Source organism: Typha latifolia, chromosome 5 (assembly GCF_019914945.1).
Source record: "Typha latifolia isolate L0001 chromosome 5, TyphaL0001v2, whole genome shotgun sequence".
Taxonomy (NCBI): domain Eukaryota; kingdom Viridiplantae; phylum Streptophyta; class Magnoliopsida; order Poales; family Typhaceae; genus Typha; species Typha latifolia.
In genome coordinates, this window is record NC_133090.1 from 6,993,110 (window position 1) to 7,017,808 (window position 24,699).

General features: G+C 38.8%; 1 long non-coding RNA gene across 1 annotated transcript; it reads left to right on the forward strand.

Annotated features, from left to right (window-relative positions):
* Window positions 1-35: 35 nt before the first annotated feature.
* Window positions 36-23,271, forward strand: LOC140789653 (uncharacterized). The gene is made up of 3 exons (XR_012109229.1): window positions 36-62; window positions 7,893-7,999; window positions 23,244-23,271. It is a non-coding gene; the product is annotated as an uncharacterized lncRNA (long non-coding RNA).
* The last annotated feature ends 1,428 nt before the right edge of the window (window positions 23,272-24,699 follow it).

Genomic DNA, 24,699 nt, shown 5'->3' on the forward strand with positions numbered 1-24,699 from the left:
TTGTTATTTGAGTTTTTATCATTTGACAGGAGGAAGCTTGTAGTATAAATTATCCTTCTCAGGTAAATTCTACCATTTTTTTGTGCTTTTTTTTTCTTACATTGAGGACAATATAGAATTTAGATTGGGGGTATTAACCCATTGTCCTAAAACCGCTCCAATTGCACAGTCAGATGCATCGCACATAATCTTAAAAGGCTCGTCCCAATTTGGTGGTTGAATGATAGGAGCAGAAGTTAATTCAGTTTTTAACCGTTGAAAAGCCTTAAGACATTCTTCATTAAAGACAAATTGAGAATCCTTAGCCAGTAAATTACATAAAGGTTGTGATATCTTACTGAAATCGTTAATAAATTGTCGGTAAAAACCCGCATGAACTAAAAATGGTCGGATTTCCTTCACAGTCTGATGGAAGGTTAAAAATTAAGTCAACTTTAGCCTTATCGACTTCGATCCCATCTTTAGAAATAATATGTCCTAGAACAATTCCTTTCTTCACCATAAAGTGACATTTTTTCAATTAAGCACTAGGCTTTTCTCTTTGCACCTTTCTAAGACTAGAGACAAGTGGTACACGCATTTATCAAATGATGATCCAAAGATAGAAAAGTCATCCATAAAAACTTCCAAGAACCATTCTACCATATCTGAGAAAATACTAATCATGCACCTTTGAAAGGTACTAGGAGCATTGCATAACCCAAACGGCATGCGACGATAGGCAAATGTTCCAAAGGGGCAAGTAAATGTGGTCTTCTCTTGATCCTGAAATTTCATATATTTTTTAGGTTTTTTCTTTTCAGTTACTTGTAGTTATGTTTTATTTTCCGATATTTTTCTATGTGTTTTTGCTCCTTAGAATATGTAGTGGTATTTAGCAGAGTTAATTTTGTTAGAAAGTGAGGATCAAACACAAAGTGATGTTTTGATTAAGCGAAGCAAAAATTCTATTTTCTTCATTCTATTTTTATACACTTATTTTGTAATGCCCCCGCCCGGCACGGGCACGTGCACGCCCACACGGTACGCGCGGCACACGTGACAGGTCGGGCGGGGCCCATCACACACAAATACTCTCCTGTACACATATAATCATGACATCATCAAATAAAACCTGCTAACCTATCCATGATCACATAATCCATCACCAAATAAATCATACTAGTAACCAAATAAACCAGTTAACATATGAATATCTCAGTCCAAAATAATATACATTAGACCACTACATAATCTGGCAGGACCCACACAGGCCACAACAAACCATCAAGATATAATTAAAATAACTAATAAAAGAGTACACTATGATTCGACCTGTAATATCCAAATCATCGTCTAATACAAAAGAGTACAAATATCAAATACTGGTACAACTCAATATCTGGTTAAACTATCATCTATACCGTCTCGCATCTATAGCTCACCTCATCATCGTTCTAAAATATCTTCTCAAGATATCTCAAGTCGCTATCACGTACCACATATCTGAGAGGGCTAGAAAAAAAATAAAGAGAGTTATGAGCAAAAGGCCCGGTAAATAGACCTTACCTTGAATCAGTGATGCCAAATAAAGAGTAAATCATGTACTAGATAATTTGAATCAGAAAGTAGCATGATGCCATGTATGAACATGTATATATGTATCCTCAATGACATATATATGAATGAAATCAATTCTCATGAATGAGCATATTATATCCTCAACCAAAAGTATATCACATGATGAAATTACCATATAACATCACCGAATATAACGACATATCATGTATAACAATTATGATCCAATGAAACTGGTCACATCAATTGATGATGCATAATGCATGTCAACCACTAGATAATCGTATATGTCAGAGCTAGATATAATCCACATATCTCTCACTATCACAATCAACCGTCTCAACTTTGAATATCATTCACCATGCTGGACTACGGTACCCGGCCCCAAACTCGATACACAACATGTCACAAGCTCAGAGCATACCCTGTCATATACTAAGAGTATCTCTGTAGATGAATCATACCCTGCCATACGCTAAGGTATCTCTATGGATAAATCATACCTTGCCATACGCTAAGGGTATCTCAGAAGAAAGTAATCATACCCTGCCATACGCTAAGGGTATATCAATGAAAGTTGTACCCTGCCATACACTAAGAGTACAACCATCAACCATCACCATACTCTGCCATACGCTAAGAGTATGTCCAGTACCAGTCCGGAACAGATACCGTTCCAGCCATCACATTATATCACATCACATCACGTCACATCACATCACATACACATGTACTTTTATGATTTCTTATACATGATAAATCATATGCATTTATCCAATATGACAACAGATCATGCAACTCAAGAATTTAGGTGGTAAAGAAGCCGAGAAAAAAATGATGCAGTGCCAACTCTAACCATGTATCTAACACATGTATACTTTTGCTAGTCGATCACATGCATACTCATGATAGAGATCATCCCGACATAAAAACCATAACAGTATAATCATCTATATATATCACCAATGTACTCATATCTCAGATCAGCCAAATCAAATGTATGATAAAATACGCTTGCCTGAAATCATCTTTAGATAAAATCATATAATCATGCTGGAGGCCAAAACATGCGTGTACATAAGATATAATATATCCTAATTTGAGAAAGGCATCTAGGGGATAAGACTACTCACAATCTGATCAGAAGACCCAAACCACGCATCTCTCACGTCCATCAGATAACCGAGTGACACTCATCACTAGCAAGGTCCACGGGGTCTGTGGCGGCGTCGGGGCCCGCCGCGACCAGTTGGCCACAGCCCGTTGGTTGCGGTAGCGGTAGCGGGCGCGTGGCGCCCCCACCACGCAAGCTGCATGCGCAGCTTGCATGGGCACAAGGCCGATCATAGTGTGGCCGGTCACGTTGTGCCCAATTTTAATTTTAATTTTTTTTTTGGGTTTGGGTTGTTACATATTTAAAAAAAAAAAAAAAAACTAATGGGACGTGTTTTAGTGATGCAATCCTCAGAATGTAGTCTTGTTATCATTATATTTCTAAAATAAATACGAGGATCAGTATAAAATATCTGGTATTCTTAGTAATTCTCGATCTATCATCATAGAGTTTCATGCTAATTATTCAGGAGAAATTTTCATATCACATGTAGGTTGAATGTAAAATATGCTACTGATAAATATATCAAATTGATTGAAATGCAAAAGAGTATAATTGATGTTAGAGAAATAGTCTCTCTACTAAAAAACCGGGCCTTCGCGTAACCATCTCTAATTCATGGTTGTTAGTTGTATACCGCATTTTTGGTTCGAGATGTGATGCTCGAGGGGTGCCTCATCACCTAGTGGCTAAATCCACTAGCAAAATCCTCGCTACAAGGACTATCTAGAAAGCAAGATAACACTAGCATTGCTCAACTATGACATTTCAAGTTATGTTAATAAGAAATTTAAGATCGTAATAAAGCATATTATATATATATACCCTGGTGTTCCAGTATGATTTAGATCTGGATCTATCTCCTTGTGTTTAATTGCAGCATTCTTTTCTATTATGATTTTGGGAGAATGAATAGTTTTATTAAGGTTATAATGTATATTAATGCTAAATGAGAAGATAATTGGATACCTTGCCTATATTTTTGAGATTGATTGACTCTAGCTATGTCCGCTTTGTGAAAATTTACTAGTATTTACCTGTGTATATTCTTAGTATGAGGTCTTGAGGGCAATTGCAAAGTTTGAGATTTGATGATCTGAGTGGATGTAATTGTTAGTATTCCTCGATTGATTTTGCTAAATGTTGTTACATAATCAATAAGGAGCAAAATTTTAGGTGATTTTATTGTTTTCTTTTCAAGATTTTTTTAATTACTTGAGTCTTGTATTTTCTTTTTTTTATTTTGTTTAATTGACTTAATGAATTTTGTGGGTAAATTCACTACAAACCCTCACGAGACACAACTCGTCCACTAGTAGAAGCTAGGGGTTTAAAGGCTTGTTGCATATGCTAAATGCAATTGCGATGCCTGCGAAAGTGAGTTAGAATTTTATTTTACTTATATATTTTTTTCTTTTTCTCTTTCTGAATTCTTCGTTCTTCTATTTTGTTCGAGGACTAGCAAATATCTTGTTTTGGGGGTATTTGTTAAATTCATAATTGTAATATTTGTTATGCCCAAATTATTAAATGTTAATATTTTATTTTAACTAATAAATATATTTTAGTTATATGTAGACTTTTGATCAATGAAATCTCATTTAATCCCTAAAAATAGTCAAATTTGGGCTTAAACCAGAATTAGGCTTAGTCACTACTAACCAACTAAATCTACCTCTCATCTTTCAAGTCATGCTTAAGTCAAACCATGATCTAGTAATCACTTTATTCCTTATCTAAATCAGAATGAGTCAAAAGTCCCTTTTTTTTTATCAAGCAACAGATTTTCAGCAATCAAATCTCTATTAAGTTGCAGAATTTTAGCAAGAAATTTTCACCTAATGCAGCAAATTTTCATCTCTAATTTAGGCAAAATTTCAGTAATAATTGCAGTAGTAAACAAATTTTAAATTTCTATTTGAGCAGCAATTCTAGCCAAGCAATTCACCTACATAATGTGGCAGATTTCTAACATATTTCATGCAGATTTTCACTAGATTTCATGCACATATTTAATAGATTTCAAACACAATCACAGCAGATTTCCAGCTGATTTGAAGCAAATTTTCATGCTCCAAGAAGTCTATAAATAGAGGGTTTGAGAGCTAGAGAAAAATATCTTTTCTTGTGTATTTTGTGTTAAGTTTTTCTTTTGAGAAGTTGCAGTTTACAATTCAACATTCAAACTTGCAATTGTTTCAATTCAATTAACAACAATAGAGCACATTCAAAGAAATTTCAATCTTTGTAAGTTAGCAAAGTTCATATTCTGATTTTCTTTTAGCGTAATCTCATGTTTTTAAATTTAGATTTTGTTTTTGAAAGAAGTATTCTGCAACTCTCTAGTACTAAATCTCATATTTATTTTTATTCAAGTTGTGTTATTAACTACTAAAATGAATTTCTAATTCTCTTAAGGTTGAGGATGAAGCTTGTTGAGAGAACATATTTCCTTTATTCTAAATCTCTTATGTGTTCTTAATTGCTAAATAGGTTCTTCTTTCGTCTACTTTAAATTTCTTGTTTAGAATTTAGATATTAGTTGTTTTTCTTAAAAAGGATGCATCTTATGATTTAAAATTCTTACTCCATATATTCTAAAAATGAAGGAAGAATGTAATTTTTAAGAAAATTGAATTGTTCATTCAAAGATAATCTTCTGATTTACTAGTGATTGATTTCTTGGTGAATCGTAGAAAAAGAATAGATTTATATTATCTAATAGAAATGTATTATCTATAAGTGGATTCTAAAACCTTATTTCTCACACTTAATTAAAAGAAATTTGCAAGAAGGTTTTCTTTCTCCATAAATCTCCTAAACCCATTTTCCAGCTAGGTTAAAATTATTTTTAAGATTTTCAAATACTTCAATCGGTTTAGACCGTCGATAAGCATCACACTCCCAATCGGTTTAGAACACCGATAATCGAGGGTGAAACATTCATCGCATCGAAAGGAAAGGCCCTTCGCTCTTCGCTCCTCCACCTGGGCAGGTGTGAGAGTTTGAACGGGGGGATTTGTGCCTCCTCTAACATCGAAAAAAAGTCTTAAATGTGGTCGTAGTCTAGTGCTTGTAGCCGCTATTTTTGAACAAGTAGAATTTCTAACCAACGTTCTAGGTGCAAACTGCCCATGTCAGTTGCCCCAACTTGTTTTTGCTGCCATCTTGAGAGCATTCTCAAAGGCCTCCTCAAGAGTAGTAAGATAAAGAGCACGAATATCTGCTTGTATCTCCTCTTGCAGGCCTAAAATAAATGTGCTCATCAATGTCGGTTCGGGCCAAGGTGGCTCACAACGACTACTAACTCTTTCAAACTCAGCTTGATACTCAAATACGGTCATCTTCTTAACCATCTTGCTTAATATGGCAGCAAAATCTTCATATGCCGTTGTTGCAAATCTGCATATAATCCTTCTACAAAACTCTACCCAACTGATAAATCCTCCTTCACGAATAACCGATCTATACCAATGCAATGCCATTCCTTGGAGGTGAAAGCTTGCCATCTGGACTTTTGTGTCCTCCGCTGTCCCTTGACAATCAAAGTATTGTTGAACTTGAAACACCCAATATGTTGGATCACCGCCTTGGAATTTTGGAGAGTCCAAGCGTGTGGTTCTCTCCCGAATAGCATTTTCGGGTTCGCAAAAGATCCTTGGTTCATGTCTGAACGTTTGTGCATGTTGATCACCTTCTCTAAATCCTCAAGCATGTCCATCACCATCTCCAAATAGATCAATCTCATCCTCAAAGTGCCAATCCTCCTCATCGACGAAGCACACCAGTGCCGGACGCCTCACGAGTTCCATCACCGCCGGTCCTGGGTTTTGTAACGGAGGTGGGGGATGATGTGTAGGCATAGGTTCGATGATGTAACAACCCAATCCCCAAAAAAAAAAAAAAAAATTCATGGGCACGACACGACCGGCCACACTGTGGCCGGCCTCATGGCCATGCCAGCTGCTCATGTAGCTTGGTGGGGCGCCACACGCCTGCGGCCCCTGGCCGTGGCCAGTTGGCCGCGGTGGGCCCCGGCACCGCCACTACTCCTCCTCCACCGCCTTCTCTCTCTCTCTCTCTCTCTCTCTCTCTCTCACCCTCTCACTCTACTCTCTCTCTCTATACCGGCACCTTCCCTGGAGCCACCGCCGCCGCCGGTGAGATCTCTCACTCCCCCTCTCTTTCCTTCTCTCTCTCCCTCTCTCTCTCTTTCTCTCTCTCTCTTGCCCGAGGTTGGGATCGTTGGAGCCGAGCCGCCGGCGAGAGGCCGGCCACTGGCTGGCCAGCAGCGGCCGGTGCCCTCTTCGTCGGCCCGGGTCCGCAACCTACTCCCTCACCTCCTCTCTTTCTTCTCTTCCTCTTCTCTTCTTCTTCTTCTTCTTTCTTTCTTTCTTTCTTTCTTTCTTTCTTTTTCTCCTTCTTCCCTCCCTCCTTCTCTTTCTTTCGCACGTTGTTGGGCTCGGCCCAAAGATCAGAGAGAGTGCTTTGGTCGAGCCCAAGACCGATGGCGATGTAAGTAATTTATTTATTAATTAGTTTATTTATGTTATTTATTTAGGTATTTTTCTTCTTAATTAATGCAAATAGATTATTTAGACATTAACTATTTTAATAATATTATATATCCTTCAATATAATTTTATTAATGATAATTGTTATAATTAATGATTAATTAGGTATAAATATAGGTAATACTTATATTTATTTATTTATTTACATATCTATTAGATTAATAGATAGATTTGTAAATTATAATTATTAGATTTATATTCTAATACCCTCATCATATATATTTTAAGTATTTCTATTAATTTTATGATTATTCTGCAATAAATAAAATACTAAGTTTATTTAGTTATTTATTTATTATTTTATTGAGTAAAGACTGCGTTGTCCCTAATTAATCAAGATAGTGTATGAATTATAAAATTAATTAAAATTAGACCACCTCTATACTTATTTAGCCTTTTATTTTATTTTATAATTATATATTTAGAAATACTCTTATATAAAAAGAAACAGGCCTCTTCTCCTTATATTATAACTAACATTTTATAATAATAAAAAATTATAATATTTGAATCGTATCTATATTATAGACCTAGTTATGTAATCAAAAATAAAGAAAAGTGATTCTAAATCTAATAAACCTTTATATTTTAACTAAATTAATTTTAATTAGATAAACGGCTAACATCATACTACTTAAATATTTCAGATCCCGAACCCCCTTATTTGAGACCCCGTGGACCTTGCTAGCGATGAGTGTCACTTGGTTACCTGACGGACGTGAGAGATGTGTGGTTTGTATCTTCTGATCAGACGGTGAGTAGTCTTATCCTCTAGATGCTTTTATCAAATTATGATATATTATATCTTATGTACACGCATGTTTTGACCTCCAGCATGATTATATAATTTTATCTAGAGATGATTACAGTCGAGCATATTTTATCATGCATTCGATTTTGCTGATTTGGGATATGAGTACATTGGTGATATATATAGAGATGATTAGAGATGATTCTACTGTTATGATTGTTTACCGAGTTGATATGTAGCATGAGTATGCATGTGTTGACGATATAGTTAGAGATTACATTGCATCATTTTCTGTTGATTCCTATTCCACCTAAATTCTTGTTATGCTTTGACTTGTTATCGTATTGGATATATGCATTCGATCTGACATTTAGTAGGAAAGCATGAAATGTGATTGATTGGATAGCTGATAGAAAGCATGAGGATACCCGAGTAGGCGCCAGGGTTAGGGGTGCCTGGAGTGATGATTATGGTCGCTGATATGCGATATCTCGTGGCCCATGTCCGAGGTCAGTTGAGTCTGTGCGCACAGACAATCGGACATATGTCGTCCGCCAGGGCATATGTGGCGAGTTATCCTCACGAGGTTTCTATCAACTATGTGGGTGCCCGCTCTGGATGGATGTTGATACCCTAGCGGGTGGCGGGGTATGGTTATATTAGAGTTACTCTTGCGGGTGATAGAGTATGCTCTGAGCCTTCGGGCATGATGTTGAGACCGGGTACCGGGCGTTGACTATGCACAGTGGTCTGGTATGATGATATTATACCGAGATGTCGGTGATGATCGTGATGTTAAGAAATGCATATGATTTCATTATTATCTGACATACCTGATTATTGAGTGGTCAATATACATCATATATAATTGTATCTGATATCATAGCATAATATGTATTATCTGACATACCTGAATGCATAATATGTGTTTTCTGTATTTGCGATCCTAATGTAGGTGTTCGCAAGGGCATTCAAATGCGACCCCTCTTGCGTTCGAACGCGATGAAAAACCCCTAGACACAAGTATGTATCTAAATACTAGGCAATGATATCACTCGTTCGCTTAAGTAAAAGTCCGTAGAAATATTAAGAACGAAAGCAGAGATGAACGCCAAGATTTTAACGTGGAAAAACCCAAACGAGAAAAAACCACGGATCCAAACTCGGATCAAAACCAATCACTAGAATAGTAGCAGTTACAAGACTGACTCTCAAAACAACCCGTCGATCCAAACGACTTTGTTCCTCTCAGTCTTGCTCGCTAGAACCCACGATTCACCGCTTCGTGATTGAAGTCCAATCTCGCAACCCTCGAGATTGATCTTTCGTCTAGATAGCCCTTAAGACGAAAGATTAAGATTTGTAGATGAGTGGAACCTTGTTAGTTGAAGAACCGATGTAGCCTCAAGAAGTCTCCTTCAATAATGCTTCTTCAACCTCCCTAGAGATAGGGTTTCACAATCCTTATATATGATCTCCAAGATAGAGCCAAATCCAAATATTATCCGTACTCACGAAAGTACAAGATAGAGCCAAATCCAAATATTATCCGTACTCACGAAAGTACAAGATAGAGCCAAATCCAAATATTATCCGTACTCACGAAAGTACAAGATAGAGCCAAATCCAAATCTTATCCGTACTCATGAAAGTCCAATATTCTTAAACTTTGTTGGTGTGTTCGAACGCGACAGTTTGAATTCTTCAGGTTGCGTTCGAACGCGTTTGTGAACGCAGCTCTCGGTATATGTGAACGCAGTACCCACGTTCGAACGCGTTTGTGAACACGTCTCTCTGTCTGTGTGAACGCAGTACCCGCGTTCGAACGCGTTTGTGAACGCGGTGTGAACTCGATGGCTTTTCTCCAATAATCTTGCAATTCTTCAAACCAGAGATATTCTAGACTTGTGTAAAGCTCATATACATGAAAAAATATACTTAGAATATTTTGTACACAATTGCCAACAAATAAAAACCTAACATATTCATTGTCGAGGATTAGGTATTTTTATCATTTATGACATGACATGTTATCTATATTTCATTTATGTAGTATTGAGGACACATTCATTTACTCATTCATGACATGATACTCTTTCTGATTCATATTATCCAGTACTTGATTTACTCTCGGTTTGGCATCACTGATTCGGGGTAAGGTCTATTCACTGAGCATTTTGCTTATGACTCTCTTTATTTCTTTTCTAACCCCTCAGATTTGTGGTACGTGATAGCGACCTGAGATATCTTGAGAAGATATTTTAGAGTGATGATGAGGTGAGCTATTGATGCGAGATAGTATAGAAGATAGTTTAACCAGACATTGAGTTGTATCGTTGTTTGTTATATTTGTGTCTTATTGTATCGAATGATGATTTGTATAGTATATATCAGATTTTATAGCACTCATGTATCAGTTGTTTAGTTGTATCTTGATGGTTTGTTGTGGCCTGTGTGGGCCCTGCGAGATTATGTAGTGGTCTAGTGTATATTATTATGAACTTGGATATTCATATGTTAACAAGTTTATTTGGTTGATAGTATGATGTATTTGGTGATGGATTATATGATCATGGATAGGTTAACAGGTTTTATTTGATGATGTCATGATTATATGTGCACAGGAGAGTATCTGTGTGTGACAGGCCCCGCCCGACATGTTGCGTGCGCCGCGCGTGCCGTGTGGGCGTGTGGGCGTGCACGTGCGTGCCGGGCGGGGGCGTTACCAGATGAGATCCCATCGCTAATCCTTGATGAAGCTTCGATCGTCGTCGAGGAGATGACGAACCCAATCGGTTCATGACATATTCCTTTAAATTATTGTGATCCTTTTGAATTGCGTCAACTCTATGCAGCAATGTTTAGAACATGCCCCTAAGTTCATCTGCCAAGCCCATATTCACACCTATGGATGTTGGTTGACTCGGTCCTGCCGTGGTCGCTTCAAAGGAATCAGCCGCACGGTTAGGGTCATCGTGGATTAAGTCTTCCCTTGTCGGTGTGCTCTCGATTGGTCTCTTTGTTGATGTCATCTTCCTTGTTTCAATCATTAATAGAGGTCTAAGGTTTGCCGGCTCTGATACCAAATTGATGGGTTCTTGTACCAAAAGGTCGGCTACGGAACAATTCCCTTAAGATCTGAATTTATTGTAGAAAGTAGTCCGCACAACCGTAGGAAATATTCGTTAAATATTCTCTTGTAGTCAGAACATTACGAAACTAAGTGGATTAGATTGATAACTTCCTGATCTACAACTTTTGTATTTGTGCCCTTCGCAGATTCGAACTAATACAGTAAGTAAAGATCCTAACTAATTATATCAAAATCTCATCTTCCTTGTTTCCCCGTCCAGCCATGGCTCTGGTTGTCATCATAGGAAGCGCTTGTCCGAGAAACTGATACAGTTAGTTAGGATCTTTTTTTACTGCATTAGTTATTTATTTTTATTAAAATAAATTTCTTGTAGATCACGTTCGAATGCAAGAGGGTTCGCGTTCGAACATCCTTGCGAACGCCTGTATCAGGTTCGCAAATATAGAGAATGCATAAAGCGCGTTCGAACGCGATCAGGCGAGTTCGAACGCTTGCATCGCGTTCATACATACAGAGTATGTCTTTTGTGCGTTCGAATGCGATTGGGCGCATTCGAACGCGATCGATAGGAATCCTCTAGAATTAGGGTTACTTATTGTTATTAGGACTTGTTGGCTAGCATCTATAAATATGTGGATGGCAGCCAAATTCATTATGATATTGGATTATTAAATTCTTGCCTCCTATCTTCTCTCTATTCTCTCTACCCTAATCTCCCTCCTCCCTCTTCACCATTCTTCCACCTCTAGCATTGGCAAGGTCTCTCCTAAGTTCTAATTTCCCTCGTCTGTTGATTCCTCCCTCTTCTTTGGGATCTTGACCACTTCTTCCCCTTTGTCTTTATCCCTTAAACTACATCATCCATCCACCCTCATCTCCCTTATCATCCACAACCCTAACTTCCACTCTACCCATCACCACCACCATCATCCGCACTAAATCATACTTTCGTCCCAGTTCCATTTTGAATCTGTGAAGGACAAAATACAAAAAACGTAGATCAGAGAGTTACGGATCAATTCCAAATGATTTCATAATTTTATGACTATGAAAGAATATTTGGTTAATATTTTACTTTGGTTGCGCGGACTGCTTCCTATAATAAATTCAGATTTTAAGGGAATTGTTCTGTAACCTATCATTGGTATCATAGCCAGGCAAACCTTAGACCTCCATTAATGGTTCAAACAAGGAAGATGACATCAATAAGGAGACCAATGGAGAGCACACCGACAAGGGAAGACTCAACCCATGATAACCTTAACTGTGAGGCCGATTACTTTGGAGCGATCACGGAAGGACCGAGTCAACCAACGTCCATGAGTGTGAATATGGGCTTGGCGGATGAACTTAGGGGTATGTTCCCAACATTTTCTTTATAGGGCTGACGCAATGCAAAATGATCACAATGATTTAAAAGAATATGTCATGAACCGATCGATTTTGTCATCTCCTCAACAAAGATCGATACATCAAGAAGGACCAGTAGTTGAACCACACCGATCCGATACACCACAGGTCCAGGTGTGACATGATAGTGTCAATGAGAAGAATTGGCACTTTGAGAATGATGTCGATCCCTTCGGAGATTGTGACGGTCGAGCTTGAGGATTTAGAGAAGGAGATCAGCATGCACAAAGGTTTAGACCTGAACAAAGAATCTATCGCGAACCCGATAATGCTATTCGGGGGAGAACCGCACGCTTAGAATTTTTGAAATTCCAAGGTGGTGATCCAATGGATTGGGTGTTTCAAGTTGAACAATACTTTGATTGTCAAGGGACAGCGGAGGACACAAAAGTCCAGATGGCAAGCTTTCACCTCCAAGGAACGGCATTGCATTGGTATAGATCGGTTATTCATAGTGGAGGATTTACCGGTTGGGCTGACTTTTGTAGGAGGATTTAACACAGATTTGGGACAGCGGCATATGAAAATTTTGCTGCAACATTAAGCAAGATGGTTCAGAGAATGATCGTATTGGAGTACCAAGTAGAGTTTGAAAGAGTTAGTAGTCGTTGTGAGCCACCTTGGCCCGAACCGACATTGATGAGCACATTCATTTTTGGGCTGCGAGAGGAGATACAAGCGGATGTCCGTGCTCTTTGTATTACCACTCTTGAGGAGGCCTTTGAGAAGGCCGTGAGGATGGAGACAAAACATAAGGCTCTCAAGATGGCAGCAAAAATAAGTTGGGGCAACTGACATGGGCAGTTTGCACCTAGAACGTTGGTTAGAAATTCTACTTGTTCAAAAATAGCGGCTACAAGCACTAGACTATGACCACATTTAAGACTTTTTTTCGATGTTAGAGGAGGCACAAATCCCCCCGTTCGAACTCTCACACCTGCCCAGATGGAGGAGCGAAGAGCTAAGTGCCTTTGCTTTCGATGCGATGAACATTTCACCCCCAATCATCGGTGTTCCAAACCGATCGGGAGTGTGATGCTCATCGACGGTCTCAAGGATGATGATGAGGTTGTTGATGATGGAGAGTGTCGAGAGGAGGTCCATGAGGAGGCTGTTGAGGAGGGTGCGGAGGAAGATATCCAAGCTGAAATATTAATGCATGCATATTCATGTACTTCCGCACTGAGGACATTACGGGTAGACGGACTCATTAGAAAGCATTGTGTGCACATTCTCATTGAGGCTGATTTTGAACCAGAAGTTGGGTCACAAGTACTACGGGCCATATCGAGTGCTATAATGAATCAGACTAGTAGCTTATTGGTTGGACCTACTTGAGGGAACCTGGATCCATCTGGTTTTCCCATGTGTCGCATTGAAGGCCCAGATCGAGACTAACCATGTGGTGGGTTCGGCCTTGCCCGAACCAATGGAGGAAGATATTCCAACTGAACCGGTCCGAGTCTTAGGTCGTAGGAGAAGACGCCATGGATCCAGGTTGGAGATAGAAGTGTTGATCGAGTGGCTAGGAAAGCCCACTAACGAGTCTACCTAGGAGCTCAAGTCGAATATCATGGATCGCTTCCCCAATTTCACACCTTGAGGACAAGATTGCGGAAGCATGGTGGATTTATACGATTCGGGCTTCACCGATGTCGTCTCGAGCATGGACACACTTTCAGGGTGTCTTTCATTCTTGTTTTAGTGTTTATTAAAAAAAAGTTTTCTATATGTCGCGTTCGAACGCTGGTGGGGTGCATTCAAAGGCATTTGCAAATATAGAGAATGCAAAATGTTCGTTCAAACGCAATCAACGAAAATCCACTATTTCTAGGGAAGACTCTTTTGATCGGTTTGTATAATGAATCGTCTACCGATCAAATAAAGCCTCCACTTTGTCACCGCATGAAGAATTGCCAACATCTCCCTCTCATAAGTCGATAATTGCTGAGATTTTTGTAATAAACCTTTGCTAAGATAGGCAATGGGACATCCTCTGTGACACCCAAACTCTAAACACATGTATGGCACGAGCCCACATGGCACGTGCATAGCACCTGACCATTCAGTTAGATACCGACAGTCAAATAAACTTGTAGTAATATCATGATTTTATCCACAACATTTAAACGGAGAATAACTCAAGTATAACTGTCAACAGCATACAAATAACCCTACATGGGCCCCACACAGGCCACAACACATCATCAAAAGCTTTTCACAACTACATATACACAACGGTGGTATATACATCATTATACAAGTATAAAGTCACCTGCTAGAATATAAGACAAGGATAAAGACATACTTGGAGGATGTCCAATAATACATCAAACAAGAGAACTCAACTAGCGCAAAACACTAACCACACACTACTCTTTACCCACTCGCAAGGTCTCTAAGGGAGTATCCTGCTCCACTCGCTCACCTAGGTTTTTAGAAAGGAGAAAACAAAGAGAGTCATGAGCTAAAGGCTCAGTGATTAAACCTTACTCCGAATCAATGATGCCAAACAGAGAGTAAATCATGTACTGGATAATATGAATCAGAAAGTAGCATGATGTCATATATGAACATGTATATATGTATCATCAATGACATATATATGAATGAAATTAATTTTCATGAGTGAGCATATTATATCCTCAACTAAAATAAAATATCACATGATGAAATTACCATGTAACATCACTGAATATAACGACATATCATGTATAACAATAATGAAACTAGTCACATCAATGATAATGCATGATGCATGTCAACCACTAGATAATCGTATATGTCAGAGCTAGATATAATCCACATATCTCTCACTATCACAATCAACCGTCTCAACTCTGAATATCATCCACCATGCTGGACTATGGTACCCGGCCCCAAACTCGATACACATCATGTCACAAGCTCAGAGCATACTCTGTCATACGCTAAGAGTATCTCTGTAGATGAATCATACTCTGCCATACGCTAAGGGTATCTCAGAAGAAAATAATCATACCCTATCATAGGCTAAGGGTATATCAATGATAGTTGTACCCTGTCATACGCTAAGAATACAACCATCAACCATCACCATACTCTGCCATATGCTAAGAGTATGTCCAGTACCAGTCCGGACCAGATACCGTTCGAGCCATCACATCACATCACATACACATGTACTTTTATAATTTCCTATACATGATAAATCATATGCATATATCCAGTACGACAACAGATCATGCAACTCAAGAATTTAGGTAGTAAAGAAGCCGAGAGAAAAATGATGCAATGCCGACTCTAACCATGTATACTTTTCCTAGTCTATCACATGCATACTCATCTCGACATAAAAACTATAACAGTATAATCATCTATATATATCACCAATGTACTTATATCTTAGATCAGCCTAATCAAATGTATGATAAAATATGCTTGACTAAATCATCTCTAGATAAAATCATATAATCATGCTGGAGGCCAAAACATGCGTGTACATAAAATATAATATATCCTAATTTGAGAAAGGCGTCTAGGGGATAAGACTAGTCACACCACTGCAAATACCAAACCACCACTCGTTCACGCTGCTACGATAACGATCAAGCCTCGATAGCTAGGTCCACAGGGTCTTAAATAGGGGGGTCGGAATCTGAAATTATTTATAACAAATATGTCAGTCTTTCTATTAATTAAAATTAACCCGACAAAAGGATAGTTTCTTGTTGTAATTATGTACTCTTCATTTCTATATTTTTTTTTGTTATTTATTAATCATAATTATATTATTTAATAGTGTATTTAAAATATATTTTATCTATCTATTATTCTCTTTAATAATTAAGAAAATAAGAATTAAGTTACTGCAATTAATTGCGTAAGAATATACGTACATAACCCTAATAATTTCTATTACCTACTTAGGATTAAAATAGTAATTTATATTGCAGGTATTTTGCTAAACATGATATAACTGGAACTATATACTAACTATGATATAATTATATTTAATTTGTATAACCTAAATACATTAAATTAACTAAGCTAAGCTAATTGTGCATATATATATATATATATATATATATATATAATTATATATATATAATAATATATAATTGCATATAGTGCTGGGCTCATGGGGGCCACTCAGCAGCCCCTCTCGCCGACGGCTCAATCCTCTGGCTCTCCGAGAGAAAGCCGACAAAGAGAGAAAGAGAGATAGAGAGAGAGAGAGGTAGAAAGAGAGGGAGAGAGAAAGAGAGAGAGAGAGATAAAGAGAGAGAGAGAAAGAGAAGGAGGGAAGCTCACCGGCGCTAGTGGAGTTGGCGGCGGCAGCGGGTAGAGAGAGAGAAGGGGTGTTTGAGAGAGAGAGAAAGAGAGGAAGATGAGAATGAATCTGAGAGAGAGAGAGAGAGGGTGGGGAGGGGGCTGCGGCAGCGGCAGGGGCCCACCGCATCAGCTGGCTCGGCCAGGTTGGCTGGGCTAGCGCTTGGGGCGCGTGGTGCCCATTTCCGCTGCAACTGCATGGCACCAGCTGTCGTGCCATGCAGTGTAGAATTTTTTTTTTTTAACATTGGGTTATTACATCCTCCTTGTATTAGTATAGCTCCTATGCCAACACCTGACGCATCACATTCCACAATGAACTCTTTGGTGAAGTTCGGTAACGCTAGAACGAGCGCTGTCATCATTACAGTTTGCAGTTTTTCAAAAGCTAAAGTGGCTTCATCCGTCCATCTAAAAGAGTCCTTTTCAACAAAGAAGTCAGAGGAGCAGCGATCTTGCCATATCCGGCGATGAAATGGCGATAGTATCCAGTCAGCCCCAAAAATCCTCTCAATCCGGTGGTAGTAGTAGGAATAGGCCAAGCGGTCATGCATGCAACCTTTGAGGATCCGCCGTTACACCATCCGCTGAAATGATATGGCCTAAATACTCCACTTGTGATACTCCCCATAGGCACTTGGACTTCTTGATCTTCAATTAGTTTTGCTTCAACAAATTCAGCACATACTCCAAATGTCGCCAATGCTCCAATTCAGTCTTGCTATACACCAAAATGTCGTAAAAAAATACCAAAAGATACCTTCACAAGAGAGGTTGAAATATATCATTCATGAGGCCTTGAAAGGTAGTGGAGTATTGGTGAGACCAAAAGGCATCACCTAGAACTTGTAAAGCTCAACCGGAGTACGAAATGCAGTTTTGTCTACATCCACCGGGTGAACTCTAATTTGATGATACTCAGCCCTCAAGTCAAGCTTACTAAATATAGTCGCCCAGCAAACTCATCCAGCAACTTCTCAATCATTGGAATAAGATACCGGTCCTTGACGGAATAGCGTTTAGTGCTCGATACTCAACACAAAAACACTATGTCCCATCTTTTTTTCGCACCAATAGCACGGGGGATGAGTATGAGCTATGACTTGGTTGAATGAGGCCTTGCTCCAACATCTCGGCTACCATCTTTGAGATAACTTCTTTTTGCACATGTGGATGTCGATATGGCCTCACGTTCGCCAGTGCAACCTCAGGTACAATCTCTATGCAATGGTCCACCGCTCTCCTCGGTGGCAACTCCTGTGGTTCCTCAAACAGTCCAGAAAAGTTATCTAATAAATTAGACAATTCAATGGTAGTACCTGAACTCGTTTGAGGCTCGTCTCCTGCTGATCCTAACTAAAGAAGATAGGCCAAATCATATGCACAAGGCAGCCCCATCATAGGCTACATCGCAGGAATCGGCGAAGACCGAACATAATCCAGCCGCATATCTTTATTTCCTTGTTTAAATTTCATCCACATGCTCTGGAAACCAAATGTGATGGGTCCCAAACTTTGTAACCACTGAATACCAAGGACAATATCCGCTCCTCGTAGCGCCAACAAATACAAGTCCATAATGATGTCGTGTCCTTGCACCCATATACCGACCCAGCGACACAAGCTCTCTGTCTTAAGCTTCGTGCCGTCTCCAATGGCAACGTCAAATCCCGTGGTCGGTTCGACATCGAAACCCAATCTCTTCACTAATCTCTTGTCTAAAAAGTTGTGTGCACTCCCCTAATCAAGGAGGATGTACACATAATACTTTCTAATGAGTCCATCTACTCGTAATGTTCTCGGGCGGAAGTACCCAAATATACATGTATCGATATTTCAACTTGGATATCTTCTTCCGCACCCACCTCAACGGCCTCCTCATGAACGTCCTCTAGACACTCTCCATCATCAACAACCTCATCATCTTCTTCAAGACCATCAATAAGCATCACACTCCCAATCAGTTTAGAACACCGATGACCGAGGGTGAAACGCTCATCACATCGAAAGCAAAGGCCCTTCGCTTTGCGCTCCTCCACCTGGGCAGGTGTGAGAGTTCGAGCAAGGGGTCTTGTGCCTCCTCTAACATCAGAAGAAGGTCTCAAAGGTGGTTGTGGTCTAGTACTCGCAGTTGTTATTTTTGAAACTGCAGAATTTCTAGCCGGCATTCTAGGTGAAAACCACCTATCTTGGTTGCCCCAATTGGTTTTCGCTGTCATCTTTAGAGCCTTATATTTTTGCTCCATCCTCACGGCCTTCTCAAAGGCCTCCTCAAGAATAGTAGGACAAAGAGCACGAACATCTACTTGAATCTCATCTCGCAGCCCTGAAATAAATGTGCTCATTAATGTCGGTTCGGGCCAAGGTTGCTCACAACAACTACTAACTCTTTTAAACTCAACTTTGTCCTCCACTACGGTCGTCCTGTGAACCATTGCTTAATGTGGTAGCAAAATCTTTATATGCCGCAATCTCAAATTTGCGTATAATCCTCCTACAAAAATTAGCCCATCCGGTAAATCCACCACCACGAAGAATCGATCTATACCAATGCAATGTCGTTCTTTGGAGATGAAAGCTTGCCATCTAGACCTTTGCATCTTCCACTGTACCTTGATAATCAAAATATTGTTCAACTTGAAACACCCAATTCGTTGTATCACCGACTTGGAATTTTGAGAAATCCAAGCATGCGGTTCTCCCCTGAATAGCATTGTCAGGTTCACGAAAGATCCTTGGTTCATGTCTAAACATTTGTGCAAGTTGATCACTTTCTCTAAATCCTCGAGCATGTCCATCACCATCTCCAAAGTGATCAACCTCATCCTCAAAGTGCCAATCCTCCTCATCGATGAAGCGCACTGGTGTCGCACGCCTCTCTAGTTCCACCACCGCCGGTCTTGGATTTTGCAACGGAGGGGGGGAATAATGTGTGGCCATAGGTAAGAGGGAATCATTAGAACTTGTATGACGTACCTGGACCTGTGGGGTATCAGTTTGATATAGTCCCACTGCTGGTCCTTCTTGAAACACTGATCGTCGTCGAGGAGATAACGAATCAAATCGGTTCTTAACATATTCCTTAAAATCATTATGATCCTTTTAAAAACTGAGTCAACTCTATGCATCAATGTATGGAACATGCTCCTAAGCTCATCGATGTTCGCACTCATGGATGTTGGTTGACTCCGTCTTGCCGTGGTCTCTCCAAAGCAATCGGCCTCACGGTTAGGGTCATCGTGGATTGAGTCCTCCCTTGTCGGGGTGCTCTCCATAGGTCTCCTTATTGATGTCATCTTCCTTATTTCAATCATTAATGGAGGTCTGAGATTCACCTACTCTAATACCAATTTGATAAGATCTGGAACCAAAAATAAACTATGCAACTATTCCTTCAAGATCTGAATGTATTATAGGAATCAGTCCGCGCAACCATGATAAAATATTCGTCTATAGTTAGAAATTTATGAAACTAACTGGGTTAGATTCGTAACTTTCTAATCTACAACTTTTGTATTTACGCCTTTTGCATATTCGAAATAACACTGGGATGAAAACAGGAAAGAACGTGCATAATGGTGGAGGTGACGAGTGGAGTGGATGTTTGGGTTATGGATGGATATGGAGATGAAGGTGGGTTGTAGATGTGATTTAGGGATATAGACGAAGGGAACGAAGTGGTTGAGATCCCAAAGAATAGGGGGGCTCGATAGTCGAGGGAGATTAGAAGTTAGGAGAAACCTTGCTAACGGGAGAGGTGGAAGGATGGTGAAGAGAGAGGAGGGAGATTAGGGTAAATAGATGATAGAGAGGCAAAAAATTAATATTCTAATAGTATAATAAATTTGGCTGCCATCCACATATATATAGAGGCTGGCAATAAGTCATACAACAATATGAAACTCTAATTCTAGAACTTTCCCGTCGATCGCGTTCAAACTCACCCGATCGCGTTCGAAAGCACCAAAACACGTTCTTTGTATGTGCGAACGCGATGCAAGCGTTCGAACACGGGCGTTCAGACTCACCCAACCGCGTTCGAACCCACAATATGCGTTCTTTGTATTTGCGAACCTAATGCAGACATTCGCAAAGGCGTTCAAACGCGACCCTTCATGCATTCGAACGCGACCTACATAAATTTTATTTTAATGAAAATAAACACCTAATGCAATATGAAAAGATCCTAACTAAGTTTATCACTATCATAGTGAGTTGGAGTTCACGGTCGGAGATCCTGTGTTTGTGTGCGTTGAACATTATTGGCAAGTGGCGTTGAGAGACCAACGCGCAATCAAAAGCTGGTGCACCGCTACTTTGGGCCCTTTTTTGTATTGGAACAAGTTGGCCTAGTAGCATATGATTGTTGTGAGCTCGAGTAGGCATCGACTAGATGGTGGGGTCGATATATTAGAGCTGATTGAAGAGATGAGAACTCTATAGCCAGTTTGTGTACTGGCTAAACGTAGGAGACGTCGAGCAGGACAGCTAGAGATGGAGATCCTAGTGGAGTGGCTTGGCAAGCCATCTGACGAGTCTACCTAGGTGCTGGAATTAGACATCATTGATCGATTCCCTCATTTCACACCTTGAGGACAAGGTCGCAGAAGCATGGTGGATTGATATGACTGGGATGGGACCTAGTTATCTCGGGCTGAGTTTCTTTTGTTTCTTTCTAAAATAAATTATTTTTGTAGGTCGCGTTCGAACACAAAGAATAGTATTTGAACGCCTACATATGTTCACAAACACAGTGAATCCATATAGCGCGTTCGAACGCGCTCGACCACGTTCGAATGCGATCGGCGAACTTGCACTCTTTCTAGGGCTTTCTTTTGATTGTTTTGCTTGTTAGGCTAGCCTCTAAATATGTGGAAGGCAATGTTATGATGATTATTGAATGAACTGAGTTCCTTCCCCCAAATCTTCTCCTCCCCTTCTCTCTCGTTCTCTCCCACCACAGCTACGCCGTCTCTAAATCTCCTCGTCTAGCCTACCCCCCTAGATCCATAGGAAAGGCCCCCTTCTTCCACTTCTTCTCCTCTCCTGTATACCTAAATATTTTTGACATCAAGATCACATCACGATCCTCTATTCGAAAATTATCCGTATCCATTTGTTAGGATATGGTTTTAAATTTTGCTATTGATCCAATATCATATCCGAATTCGTATCGGGACTAAAAATATAGATTCAGATGTGAATTGAGCACTATCCAATCCGTATCCGATTAGTTTTCACCCCTATGTGCATCATTTGTTCATGATGCTTTAAATGTTAGATTTCTTAAATTTGGCTTTTTTATTAATTGATTTGAGACATACAATTATGCCATATTGTTAAGTGATCTCTAATTGGATTTATGAGCACTTATTCTTCTCTAATATAGTTGGGCAGCCTAGTATAGGCTTTATTGGATCCGGGGCAAATCTATAATGAGTGGGTGAGCCCAATTGTTTATTATATATATAAATCCTTGGTCTTCTCTCCACTCCATAACACTAATTTACTTGGTCTATTGAAGCCTCCAGTTTAACTTAAGGAGGAAATGAAGACCTACCTAGTCATCTATCTTATTTGAAGATCTAAGAAATAACAGAGATGTAGTTTGAGAGCTTGGATGTGTATAGATCTAGATCAGTTTTTGTTCTTATATTTTGTTTTTGATTAAATCTAAACAAATTGTTCAGACCATAAAATATAAATATGAATTTCGCTGATTTGACATCCATTAATTTTATAATTCATTTTATTACTATTATTATTATTATTTGTTCATGAACCATATGATTGTTTGGCTTATGACTTGATTTTAAAACAAAATTGGTACGACTCGATATTTGATAAGGACGATGGGAGCCGTACTCGATCTAATCTCTGCTATGATTTATTTTATGTTTTTGTTTTTGTTATTTTACTGTTTGTTGATGAATTATACAAACGTGACCTTTTAACGTGATCGTAACCGTAAATTTATATTGTTGGCTTCAAGCCTTCAAACCATAATTTTTTTATTTATTATTTTGGCGGCAACATCATAGCGTGATCTTACACAGTTTTTCCACACGTCACATCATATATGATCTTGAACAATTGGTTAAATTTTCTGTTGGTTATTAATCAATACTAATGACTGACTTTTGTTGGTTATTATAAATGATTGTTTTTTCATACAATATCTGGATTATGTCATTATTGAAAATATTTGGTTGTTGTTAAATTATAAATATCACGTATAAGTGATCGAAAAGGTGCATATTGCTTAGTACCTTATTTTGATTGGTCGTGTACATATATATTATTTTTATATGTGTACTTGTTTGCGGGCAAAAAACTTGAAATCCTATGAATTGAGATAAACGGTTGCCACCAAAATGGCCCACTCATTAAATTTTAAAGGTATTTCTAATGCTTTTGTTATGGGATCTCCAGGTTATTGCATACAGTCACCTACTCAAAGGGGATTATTGTTATTTATTATTATGAGTGATTATGAAAATTGGGTTTAGAGATGTGCTACTCTAGAAGAGTCTATCTGCCCAAAGGAGAAAGACTCTTCAAAATTAATTATATTCTCATAAACCAATCTCATGAAGAGAGAACGTACTCAATGTTGCATTTTCTACGCAAAGGAGAATTTACAGTGATGTATTGGGCTCTCTAAATAAATGTATTATTTTGTCTAAAACATATTTTTTGCCAAGTATGCTAATATGATGCATCTTTTGTTAATTTTCATACAGTTTCTTTCGCTGTTAATAGCAACACTACTACTACTGAGATTCTAACTAGTTCCAATTATAAAAGATGGAAATAGGATATTGAGTTTGCTTTGGGAATCGCAGACATTAATTTGGCTTTTCGTGAAAGGGAACCTTCTAAACAAGTTTTTTTTCCTTCTGCTCGGCGTCTGGTAGGGAAGAATTCGTCACGAGATCGTGGGTTTAGTTACCGATACGCCTACTGCTGATAGTTCTAAATAAATTGAACCTTATGCAAAATGAAATAAACCAAATAGGTTAAGCATGATTGCAAAGAAAAGATTCATCTCTGAACATCTTATGAATGGTTTGCTTGTGACTAATAGAGCTAAAGAATTATTTACTACTATAGGAAATAGATACCTTAAATCTGGTAAAGCTGAAGCTGGGAACTACATGAATAATTTGACGAGTATGAAATATGTAGATGCTAATGGGGTCAGGGAGTATATTCTTAAGATGGTTCATGTTCAAACCAAACATAAAACTTTGTTGTTGACATACATGATAACTTCATATTACATCATAACTTTTTAATTGTTTGCCTTACGAATTTAGCCAAATTAAGACAACCTACAATACCCAAAATGAATCATGGAGTGCGAATGAACTTATATCCAAATGTATTTCAGGGGAAGAAAAAAGAAAGGAGATTGCTCTTTTAGTGTCATAGCCTAAATACTAGAGGCTTCCAGAAGTATGGTACCGAACAGACTCAAAATGTGGGAGGTCCTAATGCTGCCATTTGAAAAGAAATCACGGGTTCTTTTGCAAGAGGAAAGGTCATACGACAATTGATTATATGAAGTTCAAATCTTGTGTTACATACTAGATCTAAATAGATCTGTTCATGCTAGTTAGGGTTCTTTCGAATTTGGTTTCATGTGATTTTGAGTTCGAGGTAAAAAGATAAAAATAAAAAAGTGAAGGAAGGTTAAAACTGAATTGTATATATCTGATGTTGCGGCGGATATTGGAGGGTGGTAGATGGCAAGGGTGATAGGCAATGACCATGAAGTGGGGTGGCTTGTGGAGGAAAATGGTGACTAGGATTTGGAAAGAGAAGATAAGCAGTAATGGACGTGATGATAGAAGATTAATTTACTTCAACTCCTAGTTTACTTTAT